The 17351-nt window shown below is 45.3% G+C and overlaps 1 protein-coding gene across 1 annotated transcript in view; it reads left to right on the top strand.

The window, feature by feature from the left end:
• DUSP16 (dual specificity phosphatase 16) overlaps nt 1-17351 on the top strand; it is a 618435-nt gene that overhangs the window by 472809 nt on the left and 128275 nt on the right. The window lies entirely within an intron of this gene.

The following is a 17351-nucleotide window of genomic DNA, read 5'->3' as shown; positions in this document are numbered from 1 at the left end:
GGGCCGCCGCCTCAAGTCATTCACGGATATGGCCAGACAGCAGACCTCCTCAGTGGTGGCCCCTGTTTAATGAACATTACCCACCTTGGGGCACAGACAGCCCCTATTCTGTAAGTATTTCCAAAACAGGGCAAAGCAGCATTGTCCCAATGACCATTTGGCCCTTAAACTGAGCGAACAGCACCTTTTACCTATCACGTTTTGCAATGGATTTTGTTTGTTTTATTATCTACAGTTGTTACTTATATCTATTTTTAATGTATCTTTCAGACTTCATTGTACCTTGCCCAGAGTCCACAGGGCAGTCTTCTAATGTTGCAAAATAAATAATGGAAACTTAGTCAGAGGCTGCCCTTTTGGAGAACACAATTGTCCACCTCCCTCCTCCATGTCTGCCAGTATCCCATCAACAAGAGGGTCGTGGAGGGGGTCTAATGCACATGAAAGGGGGCAGGGCTTCGACTGCATGTTCACCAACACCATCATGATTTTTCTGGCGCACACACACATCTGTAGAGTCCCAGCCATCAGCCTTGTGCCAAGAGAATGAACACCGCATCAAATGCGCCTTCTCTTGGCGGCCAGGCAAACCCCCAAGGGTGTGGCTTTGGCGACATGTCCCATGCAGGCAGCAAAATACCTTGCTTATTCTCCATTTTGCCACTTGGGTTGCACTGCCCAGCTCAACAGGAAGAGAATGCTTTGACTGGAAATTCACCTGAGGCCTTTGGGCCTTTCCTTGGCTCAGGAGTGACCAGGTTTCTGAATCTGAACAGCACACCGGACCTGGAAAAGCACACTCTGTGAATGTGCTGGACTGGACTGGCTCCGGACCAGGGCCCAATGCCTCACGGGATAATTAGTTGCTCCTTACCCTGAACTGGGCTGTATTATGCAGATCCAGAAGAAAGATCGACTCTCCCTTTTGGCCCTGATAAAGTTGCTTAACACACCCTCCAGAAGCGGCATTGCTCCAAGCACTTTCTCTCTCTTCTATACACACAGACCAAAGTGGTGGGGCCAACACTGGGTTTATCCCGTTTGGATCTGTGATTTCCCCCCCCTTCTCAAAACTGCCCAGCAAATCACAGATAGGAAGCATAAGGACAGTCCAGCCAACAATCCTAATGCCACCAGAGTAGGCTCAGGCCTCTGTGTGCCCTTGGCTGACCAGGTAAGGATCTCAGCCAGGAGCATTCTGCGCATCACCTGATCCATGTTTTAGGATGTGCTGCTGGGGACGAAAACAATTCAGAACTAACAACTTAGAGATTTGCTTCCCTCGTTGGGCGGTTTGTGCAAAGCCAGTCACCTCTTGAAGGGGAAGTCCCTTGTTGCTCAAACAGTTGCAGCCTGAATGAAAAGATAAAACTGTCTGGTTTGAAACACTTGTAATCTGGACTCTGGAACGCTCAGCGAGAGACATGCCCCAGCTTTCACGTTCATGGCTCTGCTACTCGTACATCCAGAACATCTGATTCTCAGTACTGCTAGGGGAACAAGTGGAACAAAACTGTTTCTCCTTGCCTGGAGGATACTTGGAGTTAGTCCCCACTGAGGGGCTCATATCTAAAAAGGAAGCAATGCACTGCAAGCTCACTGCGCAGATGCATCTCACCTGAACAGCCCATGCAATGTGTACGAAGGGTAGTTTTTTTTCCCCTCTGTGGTACAAAGGTTTGTGCAAGGTGGAAAATTAATGAGGCGCTTTGCCATACCTGAACATGAAGCAACGACCTGCTGCACCTCACTGAAGCCCTTGTGTTGCGGTGCTGGCCTCCAGAGAACAGAGTTCCCAGAAACACAAGCAGGACGATGCAAAGCAACGCGGCACCTTTACTATGCTCTCCAAAATTGGATGACTTCCAGAAGTAGCTTCAACAGAGTGTTTTCCTCAGAGCATCAGGAGCAAAACACCACTGTGAAGCTTTGCACAGTCCTAATAGCTGGCTGGGGAATTCTGGGAGTTGAAGTCCACACACCTTAAAGTCGCCCAGGTTGAGGAACCCTGGTCTGGAGGGTCCAGCATCCTTTATCTCCGAGGTCCTAAAATGCACCTTGTGCAACTAAATGACAACCATGCGTTCTTCCAGGTTGTGGAACCTGATGAAGTTGCACACAGAAGTGCCTAATGCAGTTTGCAGGAGGAGCAGGTGAAGACCAAAAGATTCCATTTGTTGTATCCCAAGTTTATACTCCAAACACATGCCACAAACACAGCAGAGGCCTGCAAGCAAGGGGAGATCAGCTTGCCATCTCATGTTGCTTTTTATTTTAATAAGCTCAGGAGCTCCATGACCCAACCGCAGATTGCGTGGATAGGCATATATTGCAAAAATGCCCTCTCCAAAGCAAATAAAACTGATTTCCCACTTCCAACTTGCTTCTCACCTGGTTGAGGAGAAGGGGGGTAGGCAATGTGGCAAAATGGGCTGTATGGCTTTAAAAGCACTCCTGTTGGTAAGAGGTATGGTGTTTCAGGATTTGAACATATCACTTGGTAGCGTGTGCAGATCACACCACTGGGGGGCGGGGAATTGAAGTAGTAAGAAGCCGCAGAATAAGGTAGAATCAATTTCTTCAGGAAGAGAAGCTATGGAGCATGTGTGGGACACTCCATGTGTCCCAGAAACTACTACTATTTTTAAATTCCACCTTTATTTTGTCCAACAGAAGGCAGCACATACAGATAGTCCTCGCTTAACAACCACAATTGGGCCCAGAATTTCGGTTGCTAAGTGAAGTGGTAATTAAGCAAATCTGACACAATTTTATGACCTGTTTTGCAGCAGTCATTAAGCAAATCACAGGCATTAAGTGAACCAAGTGGCTGTTAAGTGAATCACGTGGTTCCCCATTGATTTTGCTTGCCAGAAGCTGGCCGGGAAGGTTGAAAATGGCGATCAGGTGACCACAAGATGCTGCAATGGTCATAAATGCAAACTGGTTGCCAGCACCCAAATCGTGATCGTGGGACACTGCGACAGTTGTGTGAGGTCCAGTCGTAAGTCAGTTTTTTCAGCTCCATCTTAAGTCCAAACCATCACTAAACAAACAGTTGTTAAGTGAGGACTACCTGTATAAGCTCCACGGTCCTATTTTTCTCAATAACGACCCTGTGAGTTGGGTTGACTGAGAGAGAGGGGCTGGCAGCCCAAAGTCACCCAGCTAGCTTTCTTGCCTAAGGCAGGACTAGAACTCGCAATCTCCCGGCTTCTAGTCTAGCACTACACTACTTTAACCACTACACCAAATTGGCTCACTAGTATGGATTTGTCCCCAGTTCACTGGATTCCTTCATCTGTCTGTCCTAGATTCAAAGAGGGAGCCAACACCATCAAATGGAAGCAAACAGTTTGTTTTGTAATTGAATTCAGCTTTGCCCCTGCTGAAGTCCAGCGAACTCCCTCCCCATCTTGAGATACCAGAATGTTTGCAAGCCAATGCGCATTTGGCTGAGCCTTCCCGGGATCTGCTTTTCTCTGCAGGAGAAGAGTGTTCTCTCTGTGGCCAAGCATCCAAAGGGCAGAGCAGACCAGGAAGTCCTGGAAATAGGGAGGGGGTGGAGTTGCCAGCCCAGCTCGTATTTCAGTCAAGGTACGGCTAGTCCAAGGGCAGGCACACGGGCCCGAGCCGTAGGATTTGCATAACTGTTGGAACACACAGGTGGGCACAAACCACTATTTAAACATGATCAGGAGAGTTCTGCCAGCCGCTAATGGGAACTTCATCACTGGCTGTCTGCCACCAACAAACTTGTGAATGGATCTAATCTGCTTTGCTCTTTTTTCCATGTTAATAAAGAGAGATTAACATCTGAACAGCTGGATTAAAATTCAAAGCAAAATCAAATGCCTGCCCTTACATCTGAATGTCCTTCAAACTAAACGACAGCTCGCCTTTCCCCATCTTTTGGTTTTCCATGTTTAATTATTGGCTTTAAAAAGCTCTGGTTTGGGGAACTAAGGAGCCCACGATGTGCAATCAATATCTCTCTTCTCACACGCTTGTATATGCACACATGTGTTCTCTTCACCCGGGACGAAAGCCTCTGTTTTGAAAGCAGCGGCGATGGAGAATTTTTCAGGATCAAAGCCAAGATGCAGGAGAGAATCGGCGTCTTTTCTAAGTATGGAGAATTGAGGATGACAGTTGCAGCCAGAGGTGGCTGTGTGCTTTTTGGACAAAGCGAGCAGCTCGGACACAATGCGCTTGCCTCAGGATGGAAAGCTGCTTATGTGTTTGGCTGATGTAAAAAGGAAAAATCCAGCTCTGTACGCCATCAGGCCAGGCCTGGGAGCTTGCCCCGGGGCTGACACTTCACAAGAAGAATGCACAGAGTTCACATCAGCTGTGGTGTGATGGTGAGGCATTTCCAGGCCCAGTTCAATGGGCAGACAAGAACCAGAGCAGTGTTTTTCAACGCTGGCAACTTTCAGATGAGTGGACTTCAACTCCCAGAATTCCCCAGCCAGCATAGCTGGGATTCTGGGAGTTGAAGTCCACCCATCTGAAAGTTGCCAAACTTGAGAAATACTGAGCTAGAGATTTGCAGTCTTTGTTTAATTTGCAAATATACCAGTTTGGCAGGGAGATTTACAATTGCCTTTTTCTGAAGGTGTGCTTTTTTTAAAACAACAACAGCCACGAAAAAACCCCTCTGAGATCTCTTGTTTGTTTTACAGCATTATTTATTCAATTTGACTTTGGCGCCGCCCAGCTTCCAGCTGCGGGGCTCCCAGTATAAAAACATCAGAAATGCATCAAAATAAATAGAAGTACGAGTCAGGGGAAAACCAAAATGGCAGTCCAGACAACTGACATCCCAACACGTGTAACATACGACCGACGTATCTAACCAGGCCACCCACCGCAAGGCCTGGGAGATCAGCCTGTCTTTAAGGAAGAGCCAACTAGGTGGGACTCTCCTGCTTTCCTAGATCAGCCACTGTGCCTTGATGCTGCCTGTCCCCAAATTCTGTGCCCTGTTGTTGTTGTTATTCTTCAATAACAATAACAGTTTATTTGTCTGACCCATAGCATTATCCCTCTTAGACACTGCACTGAATTTGCCTGTATTTGCAGTCTGCCTTTCATTCTGTTTTGTACTCAACCCCACCCCCATTTTTTAAAAAATCTTTCTGTTCCTTGCCTCTCATTTTTTTTTGTCTGGACTGAATCATCTTTATCACGTGAATTGTTCTCGGAGAGTCTGCTTGGTGTTAGACCAGACTTTCTCAAACTTCTGACCCCGGAGGAGCCCTTGAAATGTTTCTCAGGCCTGGGGGAACCCCTGCACATTCAGGCTCAAATACAGGCCAGACGTTACAAAACGATTCTATTCGTTTCCTGGGTATAGATGCATGAACAGTGTTCTTAAACTGAAAATCAAGAATGAGACTTACTTCTTTAATGTGAATTTGCCCAAATTTGAAATAATTTTTTAAATAAAACATGATCTCCCAGGGAACCCCTAGGGACCTCTGGCGGAACTCAAGGGCGCCATGGAACCCTGGTCGAGAAACCCTGGGTTAGACTGTTACATTTACAGCGTAGGCTTTCTGTCCCGTTATATTCAAAATAGCAATCACTCTAACACACACACACACACTGTTCTTTTTCTTTTTTTTAAGATGCACAATCAGCGCTTAACAAGCTGTTCCCAGAAGCGGCTGACTTTGCTGATGAGCCTTTGCAACAACCCATGGCCCCGAACAGCAAGCGGTGTAGAGAATGAAGGTGCTTGCATCTGGTCAAGTTTTAAAACATTTGAGTGTTTTTTTCTGTTTGAGGTGGATCTTTTCTGCATCAACTCAGCACAACTCAGCCCCCTACGCTGGACAATTTGAGGCTGCCCAGCGGCCTATTCCCATTCCAACTAGCTCTGTCTTAAAAAAGTGTAAGGAAAAGAGTTAAAAAATGGATTACTGCCTAAGACCAACAATATACTGGAATCTTTCTCCCACGGCCATCTGCTCCTCTGCTGCCATCATTGGAAGGCTCCGATTTTTTTTCCCCACCGCTTTCGCAAATAAAGCTGTTTTGATTGGCTGGTTTTATTTTTCTCTCTTTTTAAAAGGGCTGCTGCTGTTTTAGCTACCTCTTAGCTGCTCTGTTGTATTCTAATTCTGTGTTTATTGCACTTATTGGACCCCATTGGCTGTTTTAACTGTAGCACAAGCAAGTGTGATCAGATGGACTATAGGCATCAGCAGCAAAGTCCCGGTAAACCAGGGTTCTCCAAAGTGGCCAATATTTATCTCCAAGGTTCAATGGGACTATCCATTGTTGTTGTTTTTGTTGTTATGTCCACTACTATTAGTTCAAGTAGTATTTATTAAATTGTTTTCATATAATAAATGTTTGGGACTCAACCATCTAAAATTTCATGAAGGGGTCGGTGAGATGAAGGGTTTGGGGACCCCCACTGTAAACCTTCTGGCACATAGGACCCACCAGATGGTGTCTGCACATCCCCAAACTAAGTAAAAATCAAAACATTTAAAATGGGTGGGATCTTGGAAGATCAGCAATTTGCACATGATCTTGGTTTTCCTATTTGAAACCTTGTAAGAGAGAAGACCAATATCTCAATGTCTTTTACGTTGGAGCGAAGCTATCACATCTAACATGGTTTTGCGCTCACTTGAGATATTGCCCACTCTTCTTAAAATATTTCTTTTGGCCCCAGCACCTTCACCGCCCACAGGCTGGGATCCACTGGAAAGGAGGAGACATCGCAGCATGTGTGAAGTTATCTGCAGCCTTCTTGGCGTTTATTCCAGCAGAGTCCAGAAGCAAAAGAGGTCCTCTGCGCACAGGCAAACTTCAGGCCCCATCATTCAAGGAAAGGCCCTGATACTGGGACCAATGTTCAAAGCACTTGAAGACCAGTTGAGTTGCAGAGGCTTCTGAAGCTTTGGTTCTGGGGGTTGAAGTCCACACGTCTGAAAGTTGCCAGGGTTGAGAAACGCTGATCTATGGGTCTTGCTTACTGTCAGCTCGCTCTCCGATCCCGATCCCAGTTGGTTTCAGTCACTGCGTCTCACACTTTACCAGAGGCTAACTGGCTGTACAACGAGTCAGCGATGAGAGAAATACTACAGCGCCCACAAAACGGGGGTATAGCAGCCACGTAGCATTAGAAGGCAGCATCTTAGCTTCAATAATTGAAGACACAACGTATTTCCCAAATCCTGCTTGACGCTGCAATAAAGCCTTGGCTGAATATGACAGGTGGTGGTGGAGCAGCTTGCCTTTTGTAGTCCCCCCGCCCCACCCCGCCCAGGGAAGCCAAGCATTTTGCATTTTCTCCCCATCTTTCTAGTTTGTTCTTCCCCTTTTCATCTTTTACTCCCTTCATAGATTGGCATGAACAAATGAAAGAAAAGAATGTTTAACGGCCCAGCCTGCAAACGTTCTCAAGCAAAATGGCTTGGTCTGAGATGGTTTGACTTAGCAACCTTAGAAAAATGGTGACAGTCGTAGCTGGGCCTGAAAACACAGAGCAAAATGTAATGTATCTGGAAGAACCAGGCCAAGTGGGAGGCTGCATAAAACCTTGATCATTTATTCATTTATTCCTCAGTTAGTGAGCTTGTGACATTAGTCCTAATCAGGCCTGGGGCGTGATTCGTGTTCGCATATGCCATCCAGGCTGCCCAGTTTTTCAGGCTAAATTCCCATATTTTTAAGAGCAGCTTCACAGTCTGAAAAGCAGCTTTTGCTACCACTCAAGTTTTATCTGATCTCTACTGGACATCCCATTGTTCTCAAGTGCAACTCCAGATCAAGAGGCGGCTGGGAGCACCTTTTCAGACTAACCCAAAAAAGGTTGTGCTGCAGCCGCAAAACTTAGGCCTTCTAATAAAAAGTGTTAGTCTGAAAAGGTGCTCCCAGCCACTGCCTGATCGTTGGCTACCCTAGACTAACAAGGTCTCTTACTACAATCCGTAGATATGCCTTTAACAACCACTCCGTCTGAGTAATAGTCTTTGCTTAACAACCACAACTGGGACTGGAAATTTGGTGCCTATGTGAAGCAGTCGTTAAGTGAATCCGACCCGATTTTGCAACCTTTTTTGCAGTGGTCCTTAAGTGAATCACTGTGGGCATTAAGCGAGCCACGTGGTCGTAAAGGAATCACATGGTTCTCCATTGATTTTGCTTGCCAGAAGCTGGCCAGGAAGGTAAAAAATGGCGATCACATGACCACGGGACACTGTGACAGTCATAAATGCAAACTGGCTGCCCAGTGCCCAAATTGTGATCACGTGACCGCAGGGGCACTGCAACTGTCACAAGTGTGAGGATCAGTCACAAGTCGTGTTTTCAGCACCATCGTAAGTCTGAACTGTCACTAAATGCATGGTTGTTAAGTGAGGACTACCTGTACCTCTCCTGCAGGGTTAACCGGGAAGGATAGAGAAAGTGATCGAAGGGGTATGAGAAACCACACAGGGCAAAATCTGGCACACGCAGGGCAGGGAACATGCAGATCAAAGGTTCTGATGTACAAATCTTTATTGCATATTGATTTAAAGAAAGCATCAGAGAAAATGAACAGGCTTGACATAAGGAGTATTTTGCTCAAATATGGCATTGAGGATTGGTTGTTGAACGTGATAACAGCAGTATGTGATGGAAACAGAGTGTGCGTGAGCATAAACAATAGGCTTAGGGCTGCACGTTGAGCCGGGAGCCAGAGGAGCAGCAGCACTGCCCGTGTACCAGGGCACGGTAGGGGACCTGGGGATGGCAGAAGAAGTAACCTGGAGGCAGTAGGAGTGGGGCATTGAAGAGGCGCCTGCGGGTCAAGAAGGAATGGCTGACGAATGACTGGGGACTGAATTTAAACGGGGTGACCAGCACGGAAGAAATAGGCTGAGGTGGACTGGCCACAGAAAAAGGTTGAACGGGGACTGAACTGCAGAACAAATAGATGAAGAAAGACAGAGTGGGTGGAGAGGAAGGGGAAGACCGCGGAAATTGTGCTTGGGGAGAGTTGATGAGACTTGAAAAAGGGAGAAAGGGGAAGTTCAGAGTGCCAACAGCCGGGTCCAAACCTTGTCCTCCTGGACAAGGCAGGAGTCTTCATACCATCTCGGACAAACAGTTGTCCAACCTTTTCTTGAAGACCTCCAGCGATGGAGCACCCACCACTCCGGGAGGCCAGCCTTCCGCTGCTTCGCAGTTCTCGCTGTCGGGAAATTCCTCCTTGTTCCCTGGCTGGGTCTCCCTCTGAGGAGCTTCCACCCGTGGCTCCTTGTCCCACCCTCGGGTGCTGCGGAGAATAGATCGACGCCCTCTTCCCACCTCATCTCGTGCCTTTAATGTGTTTGGCATGCTCCTTGCGCCTTGTTTCCATTCTACAGATCATGGTTTGCCATGAAAGGGAACAGCACGATGGGGATGCTTGTTCTATACGCATGTGTGCCCCGGCGACCAGCTTCGGACCATAGAGAGAGACACGGAAGACACTATTTCTTTGCTACTGGGTAGGGATCTTTCCTGGCTCTACCCCCCCGCCCCCCGCCAAGCGCCTGCTGTAGCTTTGTAGAGTGAGCATGGCCGGGGCTGCACCGATCGGACGGCAGCAAAGAGACACAGAGAATGTCCCACCCTCAGGTGGCTGTCTGGATTCTTCTAGTTGCAAAGCTCTTCCTGCATGCAGCAAAATATTTGGGCCCTGAGAGCCGCCTCCTGCGTTGTTCTTCCTCTGTTCTACCTTGTTGCTGTCGCCTAAATTCTCAGGGCAAGAAATAATGGCCCTGGCGATTTTTAGTCAGTAGAAATGCATGATTTTCAATGATATGCTCTAGGGTAATAGGTACGAGTGCTAAGCACAGATGTCAATCCCCGTGCTTGTTTATATGCCCTTCTGTAACATCATTTGCAAAATGGGATGTCCTTTATAGTCCCCAATCCCCTCTGAAGGTTATCCTAGTTCCAAAGACGCTTAATGAAGGACAAGCGTCGCTTATCGTACTGACTGGAGACAAGCCGACACAAGTCATTTCCACAACATCTCTCTGCACAAAAGTGAAAACTCTCGGTTGAGATGGCTGCATGGATACAGCCATGTAGTTGTTCTTGGCAAGAATTTGGAAGTGGTTTGCCACTGCCGTCTTCCAGGACTTTTTTTTTTTAAATTTCTCTCTAGCATACAACCCTTGGAATTCCTGAAGGTCTCCCATCCACCTACAGTCTAGTTAGCTTTCCAGATGAACCACGGCCACGTAGGTGCTGCCCCCTGCTGTAATTTGGTGCCCACCAGCAAAAAGGCTGTGCAAAGCGTCAAGGGAGGGGCTTTCCAAAGTGGACTAGTGCTACTTTGCGCAGCGTCGGGGTCTTTCAGAAGCCCAAGGAGAAGCAGAGTCTGCACACCTAAGCTGAGAACCCCTCTCGAAGCAGCAGATTTGAAAGCCCTGCAAAGGGACGTGGCTGCTTTAATGCTTCAAAGAGATATTCTGCGGTGCCCATTAGCTTTGCACAGCCCTAAGCAGCAAGAAACCGGTTGGTGTGGTATATTTAGAGATTAATAACAATTACTCTTATGCTCTTGCTTTACATACCCATGATTTTGTAGGATGGGGGTAGAAGGGAGTTGGAAAGATTGTTATAGCTTCATAAGGACTCTTGCTGCGTGGGGTTTTCCAGCAAAGCCAAATCAGCTTCAATTTGTTTCAGCCGTAGCAGATTGGCAGTGCGGTGGGAGAACACCACAGTCAACTCTCTCGATTCTGGGGGCTAATTCAAAGACGTAGGTCCTTCTCTGTGGGGATGTGGCCTGCCCTGTTCGTCATGGAATGGATATGGCTGCAGCTAATAAAAGGGCAGCACCAGAAAAGTCTACTGTGAAATAAATCCCATTGAGTTGAATTGATTTTGATTGATCATGTGCCATAGTCGGCGTCAACCACATCCATGGATTTTCTCCACAACCATCTGTCCTCAACCTGATCTTTAAGGTCTTCCAGAAGTGCACCTACCACCCCTGTAATTGAGCATCCACTTTGCTACTGATATTATTATTATTATTATTATTATTATTATTATTATTATTATTATTAAACTGAGAACTTGCTCTTAAACGCTGAGCAGCTAAAGCTAACGGAGGAAAGAATGAAGTAAGATTGCTAAATAGAAAATTTCAAAGGGCAGCTTGAAAAGATAAGGAAAAATATTATGATGAAATATGCAAAGACCTAGAGCTAGAAAATCAAAGAGGAAGAACACAATCAGCATTTCTCAAGCTGAAAGAGCTGACGAGAAAATTCAAGCCCCAAGTTGCTATCCTTAAAGGTTCTATGGGCAATACATTAAATGATGCGGGTAGTATTAAGAGAAGATGGAAGGAATATACAGAAGCAGTGTATAATGTTCAGCTATTTCAGTCTATTTTAACTAGTTAAGTGTGTAAAATTTTAAGAATATACTAGATATGAGATATAAAACATGGAAACTACATTGCAACTCTGTTATATATATAGATAAGATTATAAAGAGTTTACAAAGGGATGCAAGACATTACAAAGGTTGGCCCCTCTTGGTGCGTCAAATCTTCATTGCTGCGGCACAGAACCTGGCCACCTGCGCTGTAACTGTAGAATTCTCGTCTATGAGCAGCAATTGCATAAACTCAGGGTCTGTATGTCCAGGACGTTTAATAATCAGCAGTGAAATGCATTTAATACGAATGTCTTTGTAAAAGGCACAGTGCAAAAGGACATGGTCTATAGTTTCGACCTCCCCTGAGTCACATGGACAAAGTCTTGCGGGCAATGGGATTTTTTTGCATTTGCCCTCCAGTACTGCAGAAGGGAGAGCGTGGCAGCAAGCTAAGGAAAGGCTCTCCAGTGGGTGGGGATTTTGAGTTGCTCAAGGTAGCTGGCGGCAGAAGCAATGTATTTTTTATGCGCAGGAGACAGGAACAGTGGGGCCTTCCTTATGTCTTCTTGCCTCTCTCTGTCCTTTACCCTTTGTTCTAACTCTAGCTTTGCTCAACTGAAGTCCGTCTTGAGGAGAATAGCTGGAGAGTATCCTAGCTTTAATAGGTTTGCATTAATGGCCTTGATCCATGAAGATTGGAAATTGTCTTGAAAAATAAGAGGTGCAAGGCCTTTGGGATATAGTTTAAACTTTAGCCAGAGGATAAGAGAGGCTAGGCGCACTCTAGACTCAACCCTAACCATGCCAGTTTCAAGCCGTAAGTGTGCGTTTGACACGCGTCTAGGCATCTGAACTAACGCTCTAATAAATTTGGCTTGTGCTTTTTCCAGTGGTGTGAAACATGAGGGGGAGGGGCCTACTAAAGTCCGGTATAGAAGTTGGGCTAATGATTTGGCCCAAAAGAGTTTAAGTGCCGCTGGGACATAAGATCCCCCCTTTACATCGAAAAAAATTTAGGGTAACGTTGGCCGACTGTTGTCCAATGGCTGCAGCATACTCGCAGTGAGCCTTCCTCGAACCTGTAGTATGAATGACTATACCTAGGTACTTAAAACTGGTCACTTGCTCTATTTTGTGTTCACAGATAGTCCATGTCATGTTCACTGTTTCGATGTGCACTGTACATCGTAACATTTCACATGCCATGGCGCTGACGTGTGTTTCTGTTGGGAGGGAGCTGCTGTGAAACCTTGTGCCAAGCTCTGTATCTGTGTTCGTTTCAATGGAAGGTGTTTGGGTTATGTGCTCGGCTCAAGGACTTTTCCCAGGGACCATCAGAAGCCGTTAGGAGCACCTGGGATTGTGAGCCTGGGAAGAGTCTACGGGGGGAGGGATCTCATTTGCACCGAGGGTTTTTAGTTTGCATTTGGCGCGCTTTCATCATTCTCAGCTTTCTTTGTGATCCTGCATACTATTCTTTAATAAATCAGGTATCTTTGCATTCCTGCTCCTGAGTCTGAGAGTGTTTTAGAATAGGCATTCATTACAGTCCATGAGATACGTTTTGATCTGTTTGTAAGAGCCATTATCTTGGTTTTCTGATCGTTTATTTCCAGCTTCTCGCTGCCACAATAGTGAACCAAGGATTTCAGAGCTCTTTTAAGTCCTACAGGGGTTCTGGATAGGACTACAGCATCATCTGCGTAGAGTGGAGTAGCAATTCTGTGATCTCCTAACCTGGGAGGATGAAATTCTGGCTTGTTTAAGCAGTTCGCCAAATTATTGATGTAGACGTTGAAGAATGGGGGGGGGGGCAAAATACAACCTTGTTTCACCTCCTTTTGGACTTTTACCGGCTTTGAGAGAGCCCCTTGCCTGTTACACTTAATCTTAAGGGTTGTGTTAGTGTGCAGGGCACGAATTAGATGGAGAAGCCCACGAGCGATTGATGTTGCTTCTAGCTTGTCCCAAAGTCTGTTTCTAGAAACTGAATCAAAGGCTGCCTTCAGGTCTATGAAGGCAGCATACAAGGCTGTTGTTTTATTCGACGAGTATTTTTCAATTAAAGGCTGTAGAATCACGTATTGTTCAATAGTGCCTCTACCTTCTCTAACCCTGCCTGTTCATCAGCTATCAGGTTTCCCTGCTCCAGCCAGTCCTTCTATTTTTCATATAGGTGTTTGGCATAAAGCTTACTGATTATACTTAATAGGCTTATTGGCCTATAGGTTGCAGGGTCATCCCTTGCTCCTCCTGGACTACAATTGCCACACCCCAGTCCTCAGGTATCTGTCTGGTGGAGTCAATGAAGGTGAAGAGCGATGCTAAGATTGGGGTCCACCACCCTGTTATTTAATATTTTGGGGGGTATGAGGTCAGCTCCCAGGGCCTTCCTCTTTCTGAGTTGTCCTATAAGCAACTTAATTTCATGTGCTGTTACGGGGGGCCATTCAAGTAGATCTTTCTTCATTTTCAATGCTGTTTGGTTAGAAGACTCTTTGTACGTCCTCTGGAAATGTAGTTCTCAAGCTTCAGGGGGTATATAAGAGTCTATTAAGGTGGGGGTTCTATGCATATGATTAGATATTATCTGCCAGAAGAGAGAGGGATTCCTTAGCTTTGCTGCTTCAATTAATCGTTTCCATGTAGCTACTGAGTCTTTTTTCTTCTTCTCTGCCACTAAGCGTTTATACTGCTTTTTAAGAGTGAGTAGAGGTTTAAGGCTCTCTGTATTTTTATTTTTATTGTTATCTCCTATCTGCGATTTATATAGCTGGTAAGTGGAAGTGAGGGCTTTCTTAGCATCCATGCATTATTTGTCAAACCATGGCTTCGATATATTTATGGGCCTTTGGGGTAAGGAAGTAGAGTCATAAGCTAATAAGGGGTGTAAATTTTGTATTAGCGTTTTGTACAAATTCAAAGGATCTTGGGTGAGCTTGGTTGTTATGAAGGCTGATAGACAATTCTGCATATTATCCTCTGCCAGCATCTTCTTCAGCTTTTGGTCAGGCTGCAAAGTCCATTTGACTTGGCATCTTGCTTGGCCAGCTAAAGAAATGGCAGGGTTAAACTGAGCTTCAGGCTCTGCTGACTAGAAGACCTCAGATGCAGACAGAGTGGGAGGTGATCACTATCAAAGTAAGCTAATACTTTGAAATTCTCCATGTATAGTAATACATTTTTGGTGACTAACATATAGTCTATAGTGCTTGTTTTTGCTCCTGCCATAAATGTAAATTCTCCAGGATGGTCCCCATTAATGGAGCCATTTAGTGTGAAGAGATGGAATTTGTTCAGCATTTTTGCAAGACATAGTCCTGCATAGTTGGAAATATTGTCTTTGCACAGTCACATGGGGAGGATGGATGATCAAGAACCATCAGTACTGAAGGAAGAAGTTCAAGCTGCACTGAAGGCATTGGCGAAAAACAAGGCTCCGGGAATTGATGGATTATCAGTTGAGATATTTCAACAATCAGATGCAGCAGTGGAAGCACTTACCCTTCTATGTCAAGAAGTCTGGAAGACAACGACCTGGCCAACTGACTGGAGGCGATCCATATTCATGCCCATTCCAAAGAAAGGAATGAATGAATAACTTTATTGATTAGTCAATTGACCATATCAACCAAAGAAAGGAGATACAACAGAATGTGGAAATTATCAAACAATTTCGTTGATTTCACATGCTAGCAAAATTTTGCTGAAAATAATTCAACAACGTTTGCAGCCTTACATCGATAGAGAACTACCAGAAGTCCAGGCTGGATTTAGAAGAGGACGTGGTACGAGAGATATCACTGCTGATATCAGATGGATCTTGGCTGAATGTAAAGAATACAAGAAAGATGTTTACCTCTGTTTCATTGATTATGCAAAGGCATTTGACTGTGTGGACCATAACAAGTTATGGCTAATATTACGAAGAATGGGAATTCCAGAGCACTTAATTGTACTCATGTGGAACCTGTACACAGATCAGGAGGCAGTCGTTAGAACAGAAAATGGTGACACTGAGTGGTTCACAATTGGAAAAGGTGTGTGGCAGGATTGTTTACTTTCACCCTACTTATTCAATATGTATGCTGAATAAATAATTCAAGAAGCAGGAATGTACGAAGAAGAACGGGGTATCAGAATTGGTGGAAGACTCATTAACAAACTGGGATATGCAGATGATACAATTTTGCTTGCTGGAAATGAAGAAGACTTGAAGTACTTGCTGATGAAGATCAAAGACTGTAGTCAGCAATACGGACCACGCCTGAATGTGAAGAAGACGAAGATACCCACAAATGGACCAATAAACAATGTCACAATAAATGGAGAAGAAATTGAAGTAGTCAACAATTTCAGTCTACTCCGATCAACGATCAATGCAAAGGGAAGTAGTAAACAAGAAATCAAATGATGTATTGCTCTGGGAAAATCTGCCATCAAAGACCTACCTAAAGTTTTCAGAAGTAAAGACGTCAGTTTGAAAACAAAGGTGCGTCTAACTCACACCATAGTCTTCTCGATTGCCACATATGGCTGTGAAAGCTGGACATTAAAAAAGGAAGATAGAAGAAGAATTGATGCATTCGAATTGTGGTGTTGGCCAAGATTATTGAAAATACCATGGGCTGCCAGAAGAACAAACAAATCAGTTTTAGAAGAAATACCACCAGACTATTCCCTAGAGGTGAAGATAACTAGGCTTAGACTCTCATACTTTGGGCACATCGTCAGGAAAGACCGATCTCTTGAAAAGGACATCACGCTTGGTAAAGTCAAGGGCAGCGGAAAAAAGGAAGACCTTCAATGCGATGGATTGATACAATTACCACAACAATGGATGCGAACTTTGGAACAGCCAGGCATATGGTGCAAGACAAAACAGCATTTCATACATAGGGTCTCCATGAGTCATAAATGACTCAACGGCAACTAACAACAACAACAACAGATAAGCAAATATCAGGCTGTAATTCAGATGTGACTTTTGGGTGGACCTAATTCAGGCTTTCCCCCTGCAAATCCCTTATTCTAGAACAGCATCAGGAAGTTAACTAAAGCATTTGTTTTCCCTGGCTGGATGATTGTAAGGTTTGATTGCTATTTCTTTAAAAACAAGTGGGGGAGAAATTGTGCTGAGAGGACTGTTTGAACTTTGAGGACAGGCTAATCTTACTGCAGCACAATGAGATTCGTAAGCCCTTCCCTGCCCCAGTTTGCTGGTAAACAAGGATCGCCAAGGGTTTAAATTACATTCAGGCGGGTCAATTCGGCACTTGTTTTTCTCCTGTTCTCCAACTGGGAACTCCTCTGGGAGTGTGGGGGGGTGGTGGTGTTGCAACTTTCTGGCAGCATTTCCCCAAATACAATTCTTGAGGTTCCCAAGTGATGAGACGGTCGGAAAGCAATGCCTTTTTGGCACAAGGCGCACATCCGTGGAAGGGACACAGGCTTTCTTTTTGAGATCTGAAATGAAAACACCCTGTCCCAGAAGTTACTTTTCCTGAAATGTTAAAGTGCACAAAATCAGATGATGCCTGGAGGTGGGAGGGGGGAGGACTCAAAAACCAGATTTTGTTTAAGGAAGACTATCGTAGGAGCTTGCTGCTTTATCTTTATTCACTAATTAATTTAAAAGATTTCCTGGAGCAATCGTGTTGGTTCAGCATAGAGCAGCGTTTCTCAACCTCGGCAGCTTTAAGATGTGTGGACTTCAACTCCCAGAATTCCCCAGCCAGCTATGCTATGCTGGCTGGGGAATTCTGGGAGTTGAAGTCCACACATCTTAAAGCTGCCGAGGTTGAGAAACACTGGCATAAAGGAACAGCATTGCCACCACATCTAAGTCAAGATGGCAATCATGACATGCATAAAAAGGGTCAGGGCTCTGAACACATGGTCACAACTGCCATCCTGACTTTTTGGACTCCCTCCCCGGATGCTCCTGGTTCTGCCCTTGG

The sequence above is a fragment of the Candoia aspera genome, chromosome 7 (genome assembly GCF_035149785.1).
Source record: "Candoia aspera isolate rCanAsp1 chromosome 7, rCanAsp1.hap2, whole genome shotgun sequence".
Classification (NCBI taxonomy): domain Eukaryota; kingdom Metazoa; phylum Chordata; class Lepidosauria; order Squamata; family Boidae; genus Candoia; species Candoia aspera.
This window is presented reverse-complemented; position numbering and strand designations above follow the sequence as displayed.